Below are 24,861 nucleotides of genomic sequence, written 5' to 3'. Positions count from 1 at the left end.
ATCAACCACAATCCGGTATCTCGCTTTTCCTTCCAGCATCTGGTTTCTTTGCGTACACATAGTACCGGAGCATTCCATGGACTTTTGCAGCTTGGCTTTGATTATTCCCTTGATTGAGCATTTCGTCAATTTGTTCGTTAATATGCTGGGTTTTGTTGCCTCTGGGAACCTGTATTGTCGTTTATAGATGCGTAGTTATGTTTGTTGATGTTTCAATCTCGTGTACAGCCACATTCGTATAACTTAATTCATCACCTTCCACGAAGAAAACGTCACTGAAATTATTAATGATGTTCCCTGATGTTGTTGATGTTCGTTTGTTTTAAGTGGTCAAGTTTGACCAAATCCATGAAGTTTCTTTTCTCGTTCGTGTGCCCGTAGTTTTTGTATTGCTTGTGTGCCTGACTGCCATGTCATAATCAATGTTAGAGTCCAAATTTAACATAGTTTTTTACGTGTATTCACCCAATCATCATCGGATTGGTACGAACAATCACTGTTATATTCGACATCATAGCAATGAGTTCGTTTGCTGCTTGAATTCTATTAATTGTATGCACATATTTATTATCCGGATTTTTCGATTTTTTTGTTTCATTGGGGAGCTTATTTCATGTAATGATGTCCTGTGGGCTTCTCAACTAAAACACAGCTCAGGAACCTTTAAATTACTCTGTTGATGCTGTATACTTCCTCGAATCTGAGCTCGAATGGTTTGATACCATAGCTATTCTGGGAATGTTGATATTTTAATACTAATGTATGCATGTCCCATGAGTTCTACAACTCTACAAGCTCAGGACCCTATAAATCACTCGGTTGATCTTGAAATTGCCAAGATCTGAACTCAAGAATAGTTTGAATTACCGTTGATGTTCTGGTAAGTCTGCGATTTGATAAAAACAGTTTAATTATTTACAGTACCATTTCAAACTTCATATTAGGATTGAGGCCCTAAAACGCTTTTATTTATGCAGATCATCAAGTTCTGTACTCAAGAAGGGTTTGGAAGCCTTAAAGACCTAAAAAATATTTTTCCCATATTTCTCTTTTTATGGTTTGTATCCGTTTTTGAAGCGGTACGTCTAAAATTTATGTTGAAATACGACGGAAAAAAATCCGTATTGAATCGGTTAATCAGATTGCAAAATCCGTATTGTCGGTATGAAGACATAAATCATGCCGGATCTGTAGACCGTGCCCTATGTCTAAAAGGCCAAGTTTTCAGCGATAACAATAAGACTGAATTCTCCGTCAGATACACTTGTTGTGTGTAAAGATATTAGGCAAGCCATTGGCCGAATGGCTATTAGGCCAATTAACAAAGAAGAAAAAAGTGAAAAACGGAAATTCTTTCTTCACCTTTCTCTCTCCTTTTTTGCATCTTTTTCTTCTATCTGTCTTTTCTTCCTTCTTCCTTTTCTTCTTTTCGCCTTCTTCTTCTTGTTACTTTTTCTTCTCATTCTTCTTTTTCTGCATTCTTCTTCCTTCTTTTTTCCTTCATTATTCTTTTTATTTGTTCTTCCTTCTTCCTTCTTCTTCCTTTTTCTTTCTTCTTTTCTTCTTTCCCTCCTTTTTCTTAAAAGTTTCTTCTTTATTTCCTTCCTCCTTCTCCCTTCTTCTTTCTTGATTCTTCCTTCTTTTGTCTTTCTTTCTTCTTCGTTCTTGCTTCTTTCTTCTTTTCTTTCTTTTTGGTTCTTTTTTCTTCTTCCTTCTCAATTATTCTTCTTTCTTCTTCCTTTTTTCTCCTTCTGTTTTTCCTTTTCTTTTTTCTTATTCTTCATCCCTTCTTCATTCTTTCTCTTTTTTCTTTCTTCTCTTCCTTCTTTCTTTCTTTCTTCTTTCTTCCTTCTTCTTTCCTCTTTCTTCCTCCTTCATCCTTCTCGTTTTTTCCTTATACTTTCTTCTTATTTCTTTCTCCTTCCTTTTCCATCTTCTATCTTTTATTTCTTACTTCTTCTTTCTTCTTTCTTGCTTCTTACCTCAGCCTTCTTCGTTCTTTCTTTTTTTCTTCTTCTTCTTCTTTCTTCCTTCTTCCTCTTCCTTCTCCCTTTCTCTTCTTCTTCTTCCTTCTTCTTCTGCCTTCTTCCTTTTCCGTCTTCCTTCTTCCTTCTTCCTTCTTCTTTCTTCCTTCTTTCTTCCTCTTTTTCTATCTTCTTCTCTTTTCTTTTTCCTCCTTTACTCCTTCTTTCTTCTTTTCTTCTTTTCTTTCTTTTTCTTCTTACTTTTACTTTTTTTCCTTTCTTCTTCTTCGTTCTACTTCTTCTTCCTACACTTTCTCCTTCTCACTCCCCAGTTTTATTCAGCCTAATGGCCATTCGACATTGATCTTCAGCCATTCGCCCTAATGACAACATCAAATCGATCACTTGGTTCCAAAAGTGCATACACAATAGCTAAACACGCAAAAAACGAAAAATAATAAAACTATTCCAAAAACTATGACTACATAATTCGAAGAAAATGCATAAAATGGCATTAAAATTTGTTGGTTCGTTTGTTGATAGCCTCAGTGATACTGAACCAGTTGTCTAATGGTACACAATCGAATTTAGCAACGTTTCATTTCAGGGATGAAAAAATCGAGCTGAAATTTTGGTGGCTAAATTTCCGTATGAATACGCATTAGAACTCACTTTTCAATTTAATCACACCACTTTATGACACTTTCAAAAGATCAAACAAAACTTTCGTATTGATTTTCATGAGAAAAAATTGATTTGTTCATAGTTCAAAGTAGAAGTGTCTGTGTTTGATATCGCACAAAACATCATTTTCGATAGTAAATAAATGATAGATGTCAGAATGACAGTAACTTGCTTTCTGTCAAAAATGTGGGTGCCTTTGTGAATTCATCAGATTAATCAGAAGAATTATTGGGAAAATGGATTAGAAAAATTCAAATGCTTCTCAAATTTTCCACGGGTAAACATCCATCGAATTGCCTTTGGAACGCATCGCACGGAAAGCGTTCTTGAACATGTGCGAAAGCAGTCATAGCATCATAGAATGGAATAGAAATTTGAACTAATCTGAACAATTGATTTCTTTAGTCTAAATCTGAACAGTTTAAAAAATCAGTAAGAACTTAGTGATACAGTTAACAATATCATTCTCATTTATGCCTCAATTGTGACTCTCAATGGCATTGAAGAAAAAATCGCTGGTCTACTAAGCATATTGTGTTCAGTCCTTATAGAACCTAATTTCAGTCAGTTATCTAATGACAAACTTTCAGAATTTCATGCGTATGCTTTCTTAAAACTTCGATTCACTGTTGATTTCAAAATTAGTTGAAGCTAAAATCTTACCATTACAAAGAAGGTGCTTGCGTATATAAATGGAAAGTGATATAGACTATAATGATAGTTGGAAATATCCCATCTGAAGATGTAATGATAATAAAGTAGAAGAAGAAGTCGTATTTCTCAGCCAAAACAAAGTTGCATGTCTAGACAGTAAGTGTAAGGTGGAGCGATATGGCAAATGACTTTATTTGAGTTCATGCAAAGTGTACATATGGACCCTAGCAGCACAATTCAGACCAATTTGGTTGCGCTAACTCAAATGTAACTAAACTAGGTTGTATAGGGGTTACATTGACTTTTGCGCAAGATGTGTACTGCTCGGGACTTCACTTTGTGCACTTATTCGCATTGTTATACGATCTCTTGTTGGCTGGGTTGGTTGCTGGCTCTTACGAACTTCTCAATAAACATTAGTGTTCAAACTCTAACAAACAATATTTTATTCAATAAACCATAAATCGATCGATGTTTTCATGTCCTCATTTTAACCAAATGTCCACCTTTTTCGCTCGATTTGGTGATTTGTCCTCCTTGAAAAAATCATATGGTCACCCTACCTACTACAAGTCTTAGGAAATCTGTGACAGTGACATATTGCAATCGATGAAAACCAGTTGGTCGAGTTTGTTAAAATGTAAATAAACATATCAAATGAAATAGTAAAATGTTTAGAAGTGGGAGAAAAGTAGTGTTTATAATTTTGTAGTATTATGGCACGTTAAAAAAATCTACTCTCTCTATTTTTAGTATTTTTTAACATTTTTGGTACGTCGATTTTGTCTCTCTGTACGTTTAAGGCGCCTCACAGTTTATTGTTTGCAGACAATCTTTTTGTAGTCAATGAATTAAAACTCTTGGGATTTGTGGACCTGATCCATATAGTTGACACTTGATATTCCGGCACGGAATCCTGCCCACTCTGGCGGAGAGTCTGTATCCAGCTAACTTTCAACCGAACTTTGAAAACAATGAACAGATGACTGACCTAGGAAACAAAAAGTGGTCAATTCCACGGGCACTCTCAGGATTGTGTCTTTGGGTAGAAAATCAATCTCTCAAAATTTCAGTTCAATCGCTTGTTGCACAGCCAAAATATATAGAAAAATATACCCTTTTTTGACCTTCACTGAGATCTTCATCAATTTCAAAGGAAGTTGTTGGCTTATCTTTTCTTCTTATTGCATTACATCCCCACCTGGGACAGAGCCGCCCAGCAGTAGTTTCATTAAGCACTTCCACAGTTATTAGCTGCAGGTTTCTAACCAAGTTACCATTTTTGCATTCGTATATCTGAGGCTAACTACGATGATACTTTTATGCCCAGGAAGTCGAGACAATTTCCAATCCGAAATTGCCTAGACCGGCACCGGAATCAGACCAGCCACCCTCAGCATGGTCTTGCTTTGGCCGCGTCTTACCGCACAGCTGGAGCTATAATTATATTTTATAAAATTTCCATAAGAACTATATTAAATTTGTTTCAATTTCAAGTGAGAAACTCGCTTGAACTTCAGATCTGTTCTGAATTACGTAACGCAAAATCCCGAATTTTGCCTCCTCCCCTCGTAACAAAAAGTAACATTTTGGTACCTCCTCTCTCCCATGTAACGTAACTGTGAAAATTTTAAAGGCAGATTTTTTCCCTCTCTGAAGACATTTGGTTTTATTTTTAACACTGTTAGAATGGGGACGGCATGATCAAAAATCAAGGATATCAAGAATACAGCTAGCAGAAACGAAAATATAATTTGTGATCATAACCATTTACATAGTTTTCGGAACTGTGGTGTCGAGAAATACAATATGCACTTGGTATTTTTATGCATATCAGTCCGCTATGTCACCATGCTTGATTTCGATAATAAAATACGATAACGATGAACAACAGCCTTTCGTGATTTAAAACATTCAAATAAACTTTTATTCGCGTTATGCTATTTGTACTACCCACCCTCCCCCACCTTGTAGTGTAACAAGTATAACGCAAGTTGGACATTCCCCTCCCCCGAAGGTTACGTAATTTGTGAACAGACCCCAAAGGGAAACTTGTTCTACTTTCCTATGGAATATATTCATAGTTTTCACGGGAATTTTTGTTGAATTTCCAAGGGTTTCTTTTAAATTTTCCTAGAAAATTGTCAAAAATAATGTTTTTTTGAGACAGGATTTTTTTGACCTAGTGCTTGTTCTAAAACTGACTTTAATGAGGAAATATCCAATCTTATATCAGAAATGTTGTACATACAAACTTTTGAAATAGACGATCAGCTCGTACTCTCCCATTAAACAGAACTCAGCCAGGCTGACAATAGTCATTCTCGTCGTATGAAGAAAGCGAAAAATTTAATCTTCGTCATAACATTGCAGACGCAACACCTATTCGTTTTCTTCGCGCCGCATGCGTACCACGACGATAGTCGCACCAAAAGTTATGACGATTTTCGTCGTACTTCATCACACAATTGATTGCGTCATTATAGACGGACTGGTTAAAAACATAATAGCGTCTCAAATAAACAAATGATAGGAAATTTTGAGCTGCTTGAGCTTGAGCTTGATTGACTGCTCGTGATTCTTCTCCATTATGACCAGATCAGCTGTTCTTGCAGGAACCAACAGATGTTTGCTTGGGACTAGCACATCTTCAATGTACTAATCTGGTGATCTCATTTGTTCAATCCTGGCGCCTGCCACTCAGAATGCAAGTCAATGTGGTGAAGTACGGTCCCTGCTTTCTCACTTTCCTTCGAATAGAAATTCGACGCTTTCACACTAATACTTATTTATTCCACGATCTGGTACATTATATATTTTTTTGTGATTAATTAGTTTCAATTTGTTTGTATTCCTCTCTAACTCAACAAATTATCAGCTGAACTAATCAACAACTGACTAAATTTTCAACTATTACACTCCACATTCTGACCCTTGCAGGCCTGCCTCTAACTACTTACAATCCTACACTGTTATTCTAGAATACGACCTTCCTCCGTATGTAAACAGAAGGAACTTTCCTTTACGCACTTCACACTTTTCAGAGGAACACACGTTCACCTTCAGGCATACAGACAGGCAACTTCCGTCGTTGAGACTAAAACTACCAACCGACACCACACTCTAAAACTAACTGACCCCTCCGACTCTTCGAAAGTTCCTTAAAACTTTCGAAATCATAAGTTCGTTCGATAATTTCTCATTGCATCAGCATACAAAAAGACACATTTTGTATGCTGTTGCCGACTCCTATGACCACCGCAGCAAATAATATGCCTCGTCGAAACACTACACCGTCACCGGGTCATCGTGCGCGGTGCCGATTTTTCTGTGCCGCGGAGACAGAAGAATTGAAGCGAATAAAATCCCGACTTCGTATGTTGCCCCAAAACGCTATACCTCAACACAGAACAACGCATTTCAGAACAAGTAGCATTAGGCATGAAAAAATGGACATTAAAAATTATGAGACTGACATCTCCCCCTCAAACGTGGTGAAGGGTCATTGAGAAAATGGTCCTTCACCTGTCGACCACAAAATATGTTTCTATATACAATATACATCATTGAAAAAGTATTGGTGATTCAATCTGAACATTTTGATATTAACTTTCTGCTCGTATTCAGATCTCAGGTGAATCTCTTGATAATATTTCAATTGAAATTTTCGTCTACATATGGTTTTCTTGTAAATTATTCTGATAATATTTTCTAACTAAACTTGAGATTATTTTTTTTTTCTTTTGATATGGTTTTAGCTTATGTCTTGTAATATTTAAAAGGTTTTTATAAAAATCCATAAACACAATAATATGTATAACTTTGTAACTTAAGATAATTTGCTATATTCTATCTATATTATAATAAAGTTTTTTTTTTTTTTTTTTTTTTTTGTAGTCTTGAAACACTGTTCTGTGAATTTCCTAATACTTTTTACTAGATTCCTATAAATTTTGTCTGAATTCTGCGTATTGTAGTATTTATAACAATTTGTTTTTTTCAAAATTGCGCACTTTGCAAACATCTCAACAATTTCAGCGCGTTTTGTTTCTTTTATCAAAATGCAAACATAAAACAAAATGAGAGAAAAGTTTGAAAGCGATGTATTTCACCTCTTGTTTATTCTAGGAGCTGGTCTCCCATTGGACATGGTTAGGGCAAATTAAATCCTTGAAATTCGTGAGAGTGCAGTTTATGGAACATCTAGCTGCCTCTCGTTTGGGCTAGCCAGGCCAATCATATGAGGAATTTAGCTATAAGCTCGCGGAACATCTAACTGCTTATATATATATATATATACATTTTTTTTTTTTTTCAGTTAGGCCACTTCCTTAAAATAACAATGCCTACTCAATTTTCAAAGCGAACTTGAACATCCTAATCCACATTCGTCCCGTTTGTATGTTTTCCATCTTTTCAAATTTCCTCTCTTCTATTGTGGTAATTTTCTGAAACAAAACACCAATGCATCGAAACTCGAGCACAACAAAAGAAATTAAGCAAAGTATGCAAGTGCGGTTTTCTGTACTTTTGTTTCCTAAATTTATTACAATTTTCATTTGCTCTTTGTAAATATAACGGATTTGTAAACGCGCAAATCAAATACGCTGCACCTGTTGCTAACACCAAAGGCCAAAAGTGGGAATGGTTTATTACTTTAAATGTATTATCGTTATCTGAAGGTTGAAGTGATTGAAGCGTTTCACCCATTTGTCCTATTTCCTGGTTCACTTTAAGAGCACTCTATTGTCTGCAGAGAATATCGATTGAATTTGCTCATATTATTCACAAAGAAGGAATATAGATAAATTATAAATCTCTTTTAAATGTGGTTTGTCTCTTTATCATTAATACTAACAATAAGGCTACTCGAATGGTCAAAAGCACTTTTAGACCTTTCAGTTCTGATACATTGTCGATATATAAATTATAGAGAGTAAAATTCAACGTGCCTTCTAACGATGACTAAAGGTGGAAACATGTAGATCCGTTGGTATTCACCCACATGGATTGCGGAATGGTTTCTTACATATGTCTGGTGTTCTCAAAGTTGATGCCAAGTCGAAGAGCACCTTCGCGAACTCTCATGTTGGATCCTGGAACATGTATATCCGTTGGTATTCCTCCCACATGGTTGTAATGCTATTTTTAGGGATGCTACTAGGGATCACTAGGGATGCTATTTTTATGGACAATGCCTATAGAATGAGAAGAAAATTTATATAAATATCATATCATTTATAATAATATCATGTATTATACAAAAAAAATATATATATATACTCACCAACATGTTGGAAGGGCGACACCTTTACGGAAGTCGAAAATGTCTCCTGCCGAAACATCCTGGATCGGATTGAGGTTCGACTCGCCATCTCCGGATTGGCAATCCTACGTCTATGCTCTATGCTACATGCGATCATCCTACACGGTGAATTTAGTTTTGTTATAATCTGGTGCGCAGGACAAAAAAACATTGTTTTAATTCGTCCTCCTCTCCCCAATGAAGGCTTTAGTGCGGATGGTCGTTGTGGGTTTTTTTCCTGAAATTATATTCAAAAATTTGCATCTAAACAGAAAAACAAATTATTATAAAGCGTGCCATTTTGTATCCGTAAAATCCCTTTCTTTCTGTTTGTATTAAATTCGCTATAATCAAATTCTGTCAAATATCCTTCAAATGTACAGATCGTAGGATTGTCGTATGCTGAGTTTTGATGGAGATGTCCATTCAAATTATTATGCATTTTGGCATGTTCTACCGTTCGAAAATTTGATCCTTTCCTTATTCCATTTTTTCTTTTCCTTTAGTATCCCTCCGTGGCGATTTTCTTCTTTTTTCGCTTCTTGATCCTTTTCGATATTCACTCCATTCTCTTCTGGAACAATTTCATTATTCTCGAAACTTTGTCGCATTTACTTATATTGTTAGTAACATTTTCTCTAAATCCGTCATAATCATTTGATTACTTTGTTTATCATTAATTTTCGATTTCATTTTGATTTTCTCATTCTTCTTTTTTCTTCGTTTGCCTCATATTCCTCTCCATAAATTTCCAAGTTGAATTCAGATTTTCTTGTACAACAAGAGATTTCCCTTTAAAACAGCAAAAGAATATTGCAATGATTCCTCCTAGGATTGCAATGCTTGTTATGATGAACCACGGATTTTCCAGTGAGCATATACTAAATTCTGTAAAACCGTGCGTTGATTTTTCAATTCTTGCATCAATACCTATGTCAAAAAGACGCTTTTTGTCTAAAATAGTACAATCGTGACGACTCTTTCAGTATTGGTATTTTATATTCAGGATTACCTGTGTATATTCTGTCATTAAATTCGTTGGTATACCCATATCTCTGTATTGATGTATTCTTTCTCAAATATGAAATAGATATTTGGTTTGTCTGTATATTCATGCCCAATTCAATTTGTATTTTCCTGTTCCTTGAATATTGATATGTTACATTTGGACCATGTGAAATGTTCAATTGTGTCAATGAAGGAGCTAAGTACATCCAACATTTGGCAAGTGTTCCATCCAGACTACATGTTAGTTTTCAAAACTTTCGTTTTGCAATTATCCGATGAGTTTTGTAAAACAATTCAGTAAGACAAAATTCACTCTCTTTCAAATTTTCTTGTGCCTTCTTAATGTGACATAACTTTATATCTCGTAGCCTTACAATTTTCAAACTCACTGAGGTTATTATGTATCCCATCAAATCTCTTCTAATTACTAGAATATTTACTCATATCTATGATGGTCAACTTTTCCGTTTATTCCTGGTGAGATTGTACCTCTGTATGTTTCAAACTCATTTTTATTTACAAGTGGAACTATAAGTTCAACAGTTATCTCAATTTATTGGTAATCCTAAATTCAATTCTATTACATTAAAATTTCCGGGTATATATTTCCATTGCTTTGTCTTGGAAATCTTACATCACTCAGTTGTGACTTCAATTTCTCATCAATCAAAATTCTGTGGATCAATGAGCTCAGCAGTATTTCACATTTAATTTATTTCTCATAAGAATATTTATAAAATTTTTTGGCTTTGTTCAATGTTCTCAGACGGTTGCACTATCCACAATCCGAGTTCAATCAAATGAGATTCCAAATAAATCATTTTTTATATCGTTGGTGAATTCCAATCCCTTTTTAACTCATTCTTCATGCTATCAAAATTCTTCGTTATCCATTTCATTTTCTGATCTACTCTTTGAAGCATTGTTTAATAAATTATACATGGAGTCAACACGTAATTTTGATGGTTCAAATTATTTTTATATTTTCTTCGTTGCTCCTCAGTCTATCTAAGTCCGTGTCAATTCTAGACCTGTCATTGGAGTCCATTGCACCAAGTAGAGTCAAATCCTCTACTAGCGCGTGTTGGAAAAACTGCTTTATAAATATTTGCTTCGAACTAATTTTCTTAATTTTGTTCCAAATTTTAGTAAATGGTCGCATTTCATATTCACAACACTTGTTGCCAGCATCTTACACGATTCGTTATACAATATCAATGATTTTTCTATAACTGACCTTGTTGTCAAGCATACCCAAGTCCAGTTTGATTTTCACGCCAAATGTCCCTTGCAAAACCCTGGTGTAAAGTTTCTCCATGCACAATTTTGGCGTCATCTGACCCACCATTGGATTGGCGCTTACGAGGCCTGAAATAAATGAGATCGAATATAATTCTTAGTGTAATTAACTGATATTGGTTTAGAACTTAGTTCTGCTTGTTAATCAAAATATTTTTTAATCTGTTGTTATGGATTTTTCAATTTTATTCCATTTTTCACCATAGTGTTTGTTCGCTTGGAAGGTCTACTACTGCATATGGGCCTCAAAGTGTTTTGTAATTTCTGTCCCTCAGTAGTTGGATTGCACCAACACTAAATCTCCCCATTGGTTGCCATGGGTTAGTGTTCTTGTCGTAAATTATTTTCTCTTTTCCTTCGAGAGTATTAAATTTTGTTTTGCATTTTGATGCAGTTTTTGAATATATCTTCATTTCAGAAAATAGTTATCATAGGTCATATCTAGACTAGCCTCATGATACACTGAGTTGGAATCCAGCCTTCTTCCATATATTAACTCGAACGGAGTATAATTTGTAGATCCATTGTTCGTGTGTTATACTCAAACATGAAGTAATCAATATCTGATCCATGTTTTAAATTTTTCCTACAAATTGCCTTAAATATATTTTAGCTCTCTGTTGCTTCTTTCCACAAGTTCGCCTGAGGATGATAAGCGCTGTATTAATTTTTTGATTTTCAGAATTTTGCATGCATGTTTGAAAACTTTGCTCATAAAATATGTACGCTGTGACAACTCCAAGGGTGATCCAAATCTACAGATCCAATTTTCAACAAATGCTTTCACAACTGTTTCAGCTTCCTGATTATTCATAGAGACTACTACGAGCATCCTAGATAAGTCATCTTGCATGACCAATCTATATTTATTACTAATCGACTCTGGGAGTACTACAATGTCCAAATAGTTTTTCAAATGGTTCAGATGCTGTTGTCGTAATCCTCATTAATTCGAGTAACTTGCAAATTTTATTTTTTGACACAGTCGCATGTTTTTACATAATTTCGATATCACATTTCAAGTTTTTCCATGTAAATATCAGCCCAATTCTTTTGCGCATACGTCTTGCTAATGTCCTCCCAGGGAATCGTGAAACTCTTGAAGAATTGTAATTATATCTTCTGGCTACTATGATGCGCTCTGATTCCGCATTGTACAGACTAAACGTTATCATATTCTTTTGCAAAATTGAATGATTTCCAGAATATCAATTGTTTGATTTTACGAAATGACGTGATGTATTCCTGTCTGCTGATTTTATCATGTGTTGTAGACCTCCAATATCTGAACTCAAGAATGGTTTGGAGTTATGAAGGAACTCTGAGAATGTTGTGTTTTGTGTATACTGTTTTAGTTGGAGAAGTCCTGGTGTTAGGTGGGACGCTAAACAGCCCTGACACGACGGCCCTCCGACGAGACAGGAGGTTTGCGCAGGCCCAATAAGCCGCCTAGAAAACCAATCATTACGAACAATATAAGAGATAATGCGACTCGATATAATCGGCAAAGACCTAGGCGACGAATACAGGGTCACGATTGGAAGCTTGGAACATGGAATTGCAAGTCGCTAGGTTTCGCAGGTTGCGACAGGATGATCTACGATGAATTACATCCCCGCAACTTCGACGTCGTGGCGCTGCAGGAGATTTGCTGGACAGGACAGAAAGTGTGGAAAAGCGGGCATCGAGCGGCTACCTTCTACCAAAGCTGTGGCATACCAACGAGCTGGGAACCGGCTTCATAGTGCTGGGTAAGATGCGCCAACGTGTGATTGGGTGGCAGCCAATCAACGCAAGGATGTGCAAGCTGAGGATTAAAGGCCGTTTCTTCAACTATAGCATCATCAACGTGGGGGTCCCGTAGCGTAGTTGGCTACACGTTCGCCTTACAAGCGAATGGTCATGGGTTCGATTCCCAGCCCCTCCACCAAACCCTCGTCAGTCGCCAGATCCGCAGCCCATACGGTGGCGTTTGGGGTACGCGCCTTACCGTCACGGCTGCATGATGACGACTGACATTAATGGCAACCGAACAATGCAACGATAATTGAATACACGACATGGACGAACGGACACAATGGACTCACGATGGGATGGACTGGCAACGACAATAATAATGGTAATGGAAATCTAAAAATAGATTCTGTGTGGATTCTGTAGAGCAGAATACCACAGTAGATCTCGGCACAGTAGCGGTCAAGTAACACAGAGTGCCTAACAAATAAATAAAGGAATAAAAAAAGCATCATCAACGTGCACTGCCCACACGAAGGGAGACCCGACGACGAGAAAGAAGCGTTCTACGCACAGCTGGAGCAGACATACGAAGGATGCCCACTGCGGGACGTTAAAATCGTCATCGGTGACATGAACGCACAGGTAGGAAGGGAGGAAATGTATAAACCGGTCATCGGACCGGATAGTCTGCACACCGTATCGAATGACAACGGCCAACGATGCATAAACTTCGCAGCCTCCCGCGGAATGGTAGTCCGAAGCACCTTCTTTCCCCGCAAAAATATCCACAAGGCCACATGGAGATCATCTAACCAAGAAACGGAAAACCAAATCGACCACGTTCTAATCGACGGTAAATTCTTCTCCGACATCACGAACGTCCGCACTTACAGCAGTGCGAATATTGAATCCGACCACTACCTCGTTGCAGTATGCCTGCGCTCAAAACTCTCGACGGTGTACAACACGCGTCGAAGTCGGACGCCGCGGCTTAACATTGGGCGGCTACAAGACGGTAGACTTGCCCAAGAATACGCGTAGCAGCTGGAAGTGGCATCCCAACGGAAGAGCAGCTAGGCGCCGCATCTCTTGAGATGCGACATTCGATCCGCCATTGGTAGCACCGCAACCGCTGCACTTGACACGATGCCCCCGGATCAGAGAAACGACTGGTATGACGGCGAATGTGAGCAGTTAGTGGAAGAGAAGAATGCAGCATGGGCGAGATTGCTGCAACACCGCACGAGGGCGAACGAGGCACGATATAAACAGGCGCGGAACAGACAAAACTCGATTTTCCGGAGGAAAAAGCGCCAGCAGGAAGATCGAGACCGTGAAGAAACGGAGCAACTGTACCGCGCTAATAACACACGAAAGTTCTATGAGAAGTTAAACCGTTCACGTAAGGGCCACGTGCCACAGCCCGATATGTGTAAGGACATAAACGGGAACCTTCTTACGAACGAGCGTGAGGTGATCCAAAGGTGGCGGCAGCACTACGAAGAACACCTGAATGGCGATGTGGCAGACGAAGATGGCGGTATGGTGATGGACCTGGGAGAACGCGCAGGACATAATTCTACCGGCTCCGGATCTCCAGGAAATCCAGGAGGAGATTGGCCGGCTCAAGAACAACAAAGCCCCTGGGGTTGACCAACTACCAGGAGAGCTATTTAAACACGGTGGTGAGGCACTGGCTAGAGCGCTGCACTGGGTCATTACCAAGATTTGGGAGGAGGAAGTTTTGCCGCAGGAGTGGATGGAAGGTGTCGTGTGTCCCATCTACATAAAGGGCGACAAGCTGGCTTGTAGCACCCACCGCGCAATCACATTGCTGAACGCTGCCTACAAGGTACTCTCCCAAATTTTATGCCGTCGACTAGCACCAACTGCAAGGGAGTTTGTGGGGCAGTACCAGGCGGGTTTTATGGGCGAACGCTCCACCACGGACCAGGTGTTCGCCATTCGCACTGCAGAAATGCCACGAATACAACGTGCCCACACATCATCTATTCATCGACTTCAAAGCCGCATATGATACAATCGATCGGGACCAGCTATGGCAGCTAATGCACGAACACGGTTTTCCGGATAAACTGACACGGTTGATCAAAGCGACGATGGATCGGGTGATGTGCGTAGTTCGAGTTTCAGGGGCATTCTCGAGTCCCTTCGAAACCCGCAGAGGGTTACGGCAAGGTGATGATCTTTCGTGTTTGCTATTCAACATCGCTTTGGAAGGTGTAATACGAAGAGCAGGGATTAACACGAGTGGTACAATTTTCAATAAGTCCTTCCAGCTATTTGGTTTCGCCGACGACATAGATATTATGGCACGTAACTTTGAGAAGATGGAGGAAGCCTACATCAGACTGAAGAGGGAAGCTAAGCGGATCGGACTAGTCATCAACACGTCGAAGACGAAGTACATGATAGGAAGAGGTTCAAGAGAAGACAATGTGAGCCACCCACCGCGAGTCTGAATAAATAAATAATAAATAATTCGAAGAAAATGCATAAAAATGGCATTAAAATAAGTTTGTTCATTCGTTTGTTGATAGCCTCAGTTATACTGAACGAATTGTCAATAAAGGTGTCCACAACCGAATTTAGCAACGTTTCAGGAAAGAGATGAAAAAAAAAATCTAGCTAAAATTTTGATGGCTAAATTTACCGTATGAATACGCATTAGAACTCACTTTTTCAATTCAATCACACCAATTTGACAATTTGAAGAAGGTCAAACAAAACTTTCGTATTGATTTTCATGTAGAAAAAAATTGATTTGTTCATAGTTCAAAGTAGAAGTGTCTGTGTTTGATATTCCGCACAAAACATCGTGTTTCGATAGTAAATAAATGACAGATGTCAGAATGACAGTAACTGCTTTCTGTCAAAAGATACGTGGGGGTGCCCACAACCGAACCACTTCCCCTACACGCAGAAGAATCTTGCAAGATTGAAACAACTATTTCGATTGTTGCACCAAACTACGTGCATATTGTTGTTTCAATCTTCAAGATTGTTGTTTCAACGATGATTCATTGCTTCTTTCAACAACATTATTGTTGTTTCAATCCTGCATCGCATGATTGAAACAATAATAATATCGTTATTCTGGCAGCTATTTCGTAATATAGAAAAACTGTAGAAACTGATCAACATAAATCATCCGGTCTACAAGAAGTAAGTATGGAGCAGAGGTAAGGTGGATGACTCTTACTCCCCTTGTAACTAGTTCGATTCTGCTTCTGTCACATTTTCCTATTTTGTTGATGTCATCGTAGTGTCGATAAAGTAGTTTCGTAGCATTTTCGAAAGTGAAAACAACCATAAAAATAGTTGTTTTCTGATGTATTATTTGACAGTGACAGCTGAAAAGCATGGTTGAAACAAATATATACGAGAGTTGAATCAATTATCGCGTATGGTTGATTCAACCCTGTTCATAGTTGTATCAACCAAAAATATTGTTATTCATAGATCAATGCAAAAATATTGTTGATTTGAAGCAGAAAACGGTTGATTCTACCACATTTTTCTCCGTGTATACTTAGGGTGACCATATGGTATCCTAAAGGAGGACATGTCCTCCTTTTTCATTAAAAATTAGATGTCCTCCTTTTTTGCTGGATGGATGTTTTCAAAAAATAACTTTCTTCTGTAGTAATTCTCGTTTATTGAACAATGCTGCAACAGAGATCCAACAGCAAATTAATCGTTGCTTGGTGTTTTACTTTCTAATTACCATTTTTTTGAGAAACGACTGTGGGGTTTAATCATAGATCATTAATTAACGGCTAAGCAGTCTCATACGATTAAAACGAGTTTCTATTGGTCCAACGTTTCAACACGGGATTAGTGATTTGTTGAAAAGAAGACACTAATCCCGTGTCGAAACGTCGGACAAATTAAAACTCGTTTTAATCACATGAGACTGCGTAGCCGTTACTTTCTAATATAAAATATTTTCCTTTAAGTTTTTGAAAAAAATCAATGTTTAAAATTGGAAATTAAATGCGTGGGTTACAGTAACACGGATCTTGAAGATAACAGAAGAATAGGTATTGGGAAGAACGGATTAGAAAAAATTCAAATGCTTCTCAAAATTTTCCACGGGTAAACATCCATCGAATTGCCTTTGGAACGCATCGCACGGAAAGGTTCTTGAACATGTGCGGCAAAGAGCAGCCATAGCAGCATAGAATGGAAAAGAAATTTGAACTAATCTGAACAATTGAGTTTCTTTAGTCTAAATCTGAACAGTTTAAAAAAAATCAGTTAAGAACTTAGTGATACAGTTAACAATATCATTCTCATTTACATTGTGACTCTCAATGGCATTGAAGAAAAAAAATCTCCGTTCTACTAATCATCTTGTGTTCTGTCCTAGAACCTAATATTCAGTCAGTTATCTAATGACAAATTTTCAGAATTGTATGCGTATGCGTTCTTGTTAAAATTCGATTCACTGTTGATTTCAAAATTAGTTGAAGCTAAAATCTTACCATTACAAAGAAGGTGCTTGCCGTATATAAATGAAAAGTGATATAGACTATAATGACAGTTGGGAATATTTCATCTGAAGATGTAATGTTAATAAAGTAGAAGAAGATGTCGTATCTCCCAGCTAAAACAAAGTTGCATGTGCTAGATAATAAGTGTAAGGTGGAGGCGATATAGGAAAATGCCATTATTTGAATTCATGCAAAGTGTACATTCACTTTGTGCACTTATTCGCATTGTTATACGATCTCTTGTTTGCTGGGTTAGTTGCTGGCTCTTACGAAAACTTCTTCCAATAAACATTAGTGTGCAAAACTCTAACAAATATAATATTGTAAGATTTCAATCGGTTCCGTCAATACTAAACTAAAATAACTAAAATTCAACAACACATTTTGCAGTGTAGTTGATTTCGGATTTATCAATAACCGATCATAAGCTTATTTATATTAGACTTGTGCTGCCCTCTGAATGTCACGTACTCTATGACGAAATATTTCGGTATGAATGTTCTAAGCAAACTTTAGAAAACCTGATCAGTCACCTAATTAAAGGCGACTGAAATTTGTCAATTGCGCAGTAGTAAATTTCCACTGACCTTCGATTAGTAGGCTGACCATATGTACCGTATTTAACGGGACAGTACCGTTTTTCAGCCCTTTTAGTACTGTCCCGTCGTAATCTGAAAAATCCTCAATTTGTCCCGTTTTTTCATAGAGTCCTAAAATTTCATTCAAACGATACAAAACACAACGAAAGTGGATGAAACCTAGCAAAACATTATGAGTTTTTAAAACCTTTAATGATTTAAAAATATCATGAAAACCGTGTAAATTAACAAATCACGAAGCTTGTATGCGGATCTTGGTCCCAAATGTTATCAAAGTGGCGGGATTTACGGGAACTTGTTTTGGAAATTGAAAGTCTCAGCCTCATTGAATATAGGAGAACTGCTCCTGGACTTCATCTTCATCTCATGGCTCCAATGTTCATCCTATCAAAAAGAAAGTAATGGATGATTTGTCTATTGTTTTTCACGATGAAATGAATATTTGTTCAGTGATATGGAGATCGGAACAGTTCCCCTACAAGGGGACAAAAATCCGGGGGAAAATTTCTCCGAACTGTAAACCAGCCGTAAAATATTACAACTTCGGAAACTTGTCCACGGATTTTGTTTCCGTGTTATTTGCAAAGGGCAGGATCATTGGCTTAGCCTTAGCCCTAGAAAAAAATAGCCCCCTAAGTTTGAAAAGTTAGTTAGCAGCGATATCAATTTTCAACATAGAGCATAATGAATTACTGAAAAGTTTGAAGACAAAACAGTTATCTCCCATATTCATATCATAATGAAATGAGTGAAAGACAAATGAGCTTGTTTCTCATTTCTGAGAAAGATTCCTGTGTGGCAGTGAAATTGCCCTTGGTGATCATAATAAAAAGGCAATATTTAATTGATTTGAAAACATCAAAGTAAGCTCGATATGAACAACAACGGAGAGCCACCAAGATATCAATCAAATCAACCATGGTACTTTGCCAGCAGTCAAAGACATGTGATCAACCACACGGACTGGCACTGGAGTGACAGTTTATCAGCAGACTTACTTACTGCTTGATAATCTCCACAATTTCCATCCGCATTCGAAAAGGATTTTCATCAGAATCTGAGAGGAACCCCTATCAGAAGCCAAGAAGAATTCTCATTGGAATCTCTAGAGAATTCCTTTCAGAATCGTCGAAGTACTCCGACTGGAACCCAGAAGAATTTACACTGGATTCTTTTCGGTATCGTAGTGGGATACCCTTAGGCACGGTATACAGAATCAAGGTAGGCTCGTAAAGAAAATGACAGTTCAAAAGTGACGTGATTGCTATCGCAGTATGAACGAGTGCAAAAGAAGGCCAAACTCAATCGTAGAGCGTTGGCTTGCTTCGTCCCTAGCAGCGATAGCAGTGACGTCAATTGTTTACAGTGAAAATTGATGTTTACGTACGTGTCGATAGTGCCTTGTTTTTGTATGCCGTGCCCTTAGGTATCTGTGGCGGATACCCACAGATTATAATCCATGGAGGATTTGCTTGAGAATCTCTCGTTGATTTGCTCTGAATCGTTCGAAGATTTGTTTCGGAATTATTTGACAGATTGTTTCAGAATACTTTGACGATTTGCTTCGGAATCCCTTGAATATTTAAATCAGAGTATCTCGACGTTTTCCCTCGGAATCCCTCAACGATTTGCTTGTTCATCCCTAGTGGATTCTTTTCGGAATCACTGGAGAGCTCTTTACGGAATCTCTGGAGGATTAATTCGGAGTCCCTCGACGATTTGCTTCGGGATAACTCGACAGATGGCTTCGGAATTCTTGGACGTTGGAATTCCTGGAGGATTTCTGACGGAATCTCTGGAATATTCCCGTTGGAACTTCTGTAACATTTCAGTTGGAATCACTGGAATATTCCCGTCGGCATCTCGGGAGGATTTGGAATCCCTGGAACATTCCCTTCGGACTCCTTGGAACATTCCTGTTTGAATCCCTGGTAGATTGCCTTCAGAATCCCTGAAGGTTCCCTTCGGTATACTTGGGTAAATCTCGTCGAAATCTCTGGAGATTCCCGTCGGAATAACTAAAGGATTGTCATCGGAATCCTTTGAGGATTTCCATCGAAATCCCTTAAGAAATATTGCATTAACCACACGCTATCAATTTGAGTCGTTGTAGCAATCATCGGAAGGTAGGTGAACACGCTTCTATACTGTGGGCTACAACAGAAAGCACGTGCTTGAGAGTATATGGATGAGTTTGATTGATACGCAATTGCCTTAGATAGCTTGACCGGATTTATCACATTACCATTAAGATATGTAACTTAATGAGGTGGTAAAATGTTCGATTTTTTTTTTTTAAAAAAGCTCGGAACAGAGATATTAGATGAAGGGGTCATAGCCCCCCCTAGGCATCGGAGCTAATTACGCCAATGGGCGGGACTGACGGAATGTCGACACAGAAAATCCACATCCCGGCCCCTGTTAAAACACACGGGGACCAACATTTTCCCGAGGTCTGAGGCTACCTTTACTATGTAGGATTTTTTTTAAAATTTCACCGCGAAATCCCATGAATTCCACCTTTTTAGAAATACATGGGAACGAAATCAGTTGAAATATTTCCGAGGAGTGAAGCTTACTTCAATCATTTTAATCAATTTCGATTAAAAGATACTGTAAATTGATTAAATTTGATATTTATTCTCATGTGCCAAACATGGAATTACATAAAATGTCGAATGGAAAAGGATTTGGCACGAGACATCAATAATCCTACTACATTAATAAACTTTTGCGTTCCTTGCATTTGTCTTTTTACGATATTTTTCGTGAAACTACTTTTGAATTCAAACGACATATTGTCACATATTGTCACAAGCTTGTTTGAAATGTCCCGTTTTGCAAGTGCGTTTTTTCCTCGAAATGATCTGGTCAGCCTATCGATTAGCCAAACTATTTGAAAATGGAAATCAAAAGAAAACTTAGAAAATCTCTCACTCTCCAGAACTGACCAATGGTAAAAGAGGTATAAAGCCCATTGTACACCATTGGGTAGTAATTGCGTCTAAATTTTCGAGCCATTTCGAATCGCGTTCGTGCTTTCTTTCTGGTGGAGTTCGTGCTAGTGAAAAAACTATATTTTCCAAGTGAAAGTTTTTTCTGCAACGCCATTTTGAAAAAGTTTCGTGATTTGATTTAACTAAATTCGAAGTAAGTTTCCGCGATTTTTATTAACTTTGGCATAAATAATGATGAATATCTTTTAATAGCTGAATTTGAAAAGTTCATTAGAATATAAATTTAAATAAAGTGATCGAAAATTGGAAGGACATATTAGTCAGGTAAGCTTTAGTGTGTTTTCGGTGGACAAAAGTGAAGTAAAGATTATAATACGTTGTTTAGGCAAAGTCAGGCCCAACAACGTGGGCGGTTTATCCGGGTTGGTCCGGTTTTTTCGATTATCCGAGCGTGAATTGGCGCTGAGTCGTCATCATACGAGCCACGCAGTGGCGATTTGGACCGGTCTACTCTCCAACGGACAAGTTCTTATTGTGGGTGGCATTTTCCACACTCGTTGGTTCAATTGGAATCCGTTCAACGGTGGTGGTCATACTTATACACCACGTGACTCGTTCCGTCAAGCTGTGAGCCTAGAGCGACGCTACATAAAGCTCTCACTCCACCGAAGCCCGGGGACGCATATACCCCGAAGAAAAAGCTCACACACGAGTTGCAGATTTTGAACGCGGGTAATTCGGATTTGTATTGTCGGACGCAAGAAAAAGCTCGTCGAAGAATTGTCGACGCTAGAACGACGCCTATACCCAACCGCCGTTGAAGCATCGCCTAGACGGATGCAGGTTTGATGTATATGTAGGGCGAGTGAATCAATTTAGGTTACTCTGTACTAATTAAAAGCTAATTACTAATTAAAAACGTGACGTCACATAGCCGCTAGGGTTGCCTAGGCTAATAAATTAGAATCTAAACTGTGAATCGAAATAGAATTTTGTAAAACTTTTTAAATTCAACGACAATTCGCTTAGAGACCGACTAAATAAATTATAGAACAAATAAATTACTTCGAGTTTAGAAAAGCTCTTCCCAATTTCAGTCGTTGATGTTTTTAAATTTAAATCGAAGTTGCTTGAATCTTTTATTCGGATTGTTTTACTGCCATTTGGTTTTGGAGCGTATTAATTTTCAACGCGGTGTGCTTTAACAAAATATTGGGTTCGGTTAAACGTTTGGGTCGAAGTGGAATATTAGTTCTGCAATAAATACTGTTGGCCTGCCCTGAGGGGGCAGTCTCATGCCGGGATATTTCTACAGAGATAACGGTCTTTTCTCTAAAGGTGGCGCCGTTAGCTTAAACTAAACGGAACGGGACGTTTCAAAATTTTTATTCAAAACCATAAATCGATCGATGTTTTCATGTCCTCCTTTTTAACCAAATGTCCTCCTTTTTCGCTACGATTTGGGTGAAAAAAATTCATATGGTCACCCTACCTATACAAGTCTTAGGCAAATCTGTGACAGTGACATATTGCAATCGATGAAAACCAGTTGGTCGAGTTTGTTAAAAAATGTAAGTGAACATATCAAATGAAATAGTGAAAAATGTTTAGAAGTGGGAGAAAAGTAGTGTAAAATTGAGGCTCGTTAAAAAAAACTCTACTCTCTCTATTTTTTAGTATTTTTTTAACATTTTTTGGTACTTAGTTCATCGACAAAAGAACCTCTAGTTCTTATTCAACTGCGCTTCGATGAGGCCGTCGATTTTGTCTCTTTACGTTTAAGGGCGCCTCACAGTTTATTATTGTAGTTCAGACAATCTTTTTTTGTAGTCAATGAATTCCAAAACTCTTGGGATTTGTGGACCTGATCCACAATATGGTTGACACTTGATATTCCGGCACGGAATCCTGCCCACTGCTGGCGGAGAGTCTGTATCCAGCTAACTTTCAACCGAACTTTGAAAACAATGAACAGTAGACTGACCCAGGAAACAAAAAGTTGTCGAATTTTACGGGGCACCCTCCAGGATTGTGTCTTTGGGTGAGAAAATCAATCTCTCAAAATTTCAGTTCAATCGCTTGTTGCACAAGCCAAAATATATAGAAAAATATACCCTTTTTGTGCCTTCACTAAGATCTTCATCGGAATTTCAAAGGAAGTTATTTGGCAATATTTTATAAAATTTCCATAAGAAATTTATTTTGAGTTTCCATGAGAAAATTATCTTCATTTCCACGGGAATGATGCATTTTTTTTTATTCGTTACCGTAAGATTCTTGTTTAAATTTTTCGTTGGCTTTTATCGGCACTAAGCTCAAAGCAGAAGGGAGCAATCGAACGAGAATGATAAAAGAAAACTATATGTAAATTTGTTTCGAATTTCAAGTGAGAAAACTCGCTTGAACTTCCAAAGGGAAACTTGTTCTACTTTCCTATGGAATATATTCATAGTTTTCACGAGAAGTTTTGTTGAATTTCCACAGATTTTTTTTTAAATTTTCCTAGAAAATTGTCAAAAATATTGTTTTTGAGAAAGGATTTTTTCGACCTAGTGCTTGTTCTAAAACTGACTTTAATGAGGAAATATCCAACCTTATATCAAAATGTTTTTCTATTGCAAACTTTTTGAAATAGACGATCAGCTCGTGACTCACATCACAAACAGCTTTAGAACCATTCGCCCCACGTTATTTTAATCACATTTAATTTTATTGTAATTGCAATTTCTACAAGTTCTATTATACGTGTTCATATTACCCAAATGTAATATTATTATCCAGCATTGTAATGTGCACTATTGCAAATTAGTTACGGATTGAACGGATTGTGTGACGAATTTTTGGGAGTAATTGAAAAATTTAGCAACTTTACACCATTTATACATATCCAGTGTTTCCAGAAATATCAACATCTTTTTCTGCAATCATAGAAAAAATCTATTTGAAATTTACTGCAACAATATCCATTGCTCACCGAAATGTCTAAATCTTGTTAAGCAATTAAAAAAAAATCCCGTTGCCAATGCAAAAATGTCGGCGCAGCGGTATGATCCGGCAAGGCATCTAGCACTTTTATGTTGTTCATTACTATTAATATTACGTCACAGCTACCCCGTGATAATGTAGATTTTTAATTGGAGATTCTTCGTCGGCAAAATTTACGGCATAATAAGAAAGAAGAAGTTTCTTTTTCGTATGCCATATTCATCTGTACACCACGTTTAAGAATCTATTCGAAAAAAATCTTTCTCAAACACTAGGAACCGAAGCACGTATTATTTGGTTGAAGTTTCTGTGACAAACACCTTTCTATGTCCATTCAGTTAATGTTCACATCAAGTCCTGAAAAATGTCTGACGATTTATCCAACAATTTACCTGCTTTTCCATTTCAACAAAGGAAATCCATTTACCGACGTACGTTCGTTTCCTTTTTCCAGCTGGTAGCTTCTCGTATCCGACGTTGACGACGACTACCCATTTGAATGCCGGAAACACACTCGCTTCTCCAGGCTCCAGGAATTCAGTTATCCCTCCATCCGAACCAACCGAAAGAAGCCATTCAAGAACACCAACACTTATGTTGAATGCTTTTGTCGGCATGATTTATTTTAATTAAATTTCAGCAAAACTTCTGGTTCTGGTTCATTTAAAATGTCATTCGTCAGGGAACGCTTCCAGATAGGATCTTTCCTGCAAAAGGTAAGCAACGGCGATGAAGGGTTGGAATTTCACAGTCTGCCTTCCGGAGGTCAACAAATTTCACACAGCCCCAACAGCTGCCCGCAATAATGGCTCAAGTCGTCTTCGGGATGACTGGCTTCGGCGTAGCTTAATTGCATCTACCAACATAGAAGTACCTGCCGGGATGATGCCGGGCTGGGTTGAGGCCATGACTGTTCACCACGACAGGGACGTAGCTCGACAGTAAACATGCTTGCACAATTGATGAACTTTCCACCTTCCAACCAACCGACTTGGTGGAGGGCAAACATTTATACGATACCTACCATACTGACGCTTGCTTGCAGGATCTGATTCTGGTTAAACGTGCCGGAGATCGGTGTGATGAGAAAACAGTGCTGCACTTTATCTCGTTTGTCAAAGTGGCACTCGTCGAATTTTGAAGTGCATATGG

Source organism: Armigeres subalbatus, chromosome 1, assembly GCF_024139115.2.
Source record: "Armigeres subalbatus isolate Guangzhou_Male chromosome 1, GZ_Asu_2, whole genome shotgun sequence".
Lineage (NCBI taxonomy): Eukaryota > Metazoa > Arthropoda > Insecta > Diptera > Culicidae > Armigeres > Armigeres subalbatus.
This window is presented reverse-complemented; position numbering follows the sequence as displayed.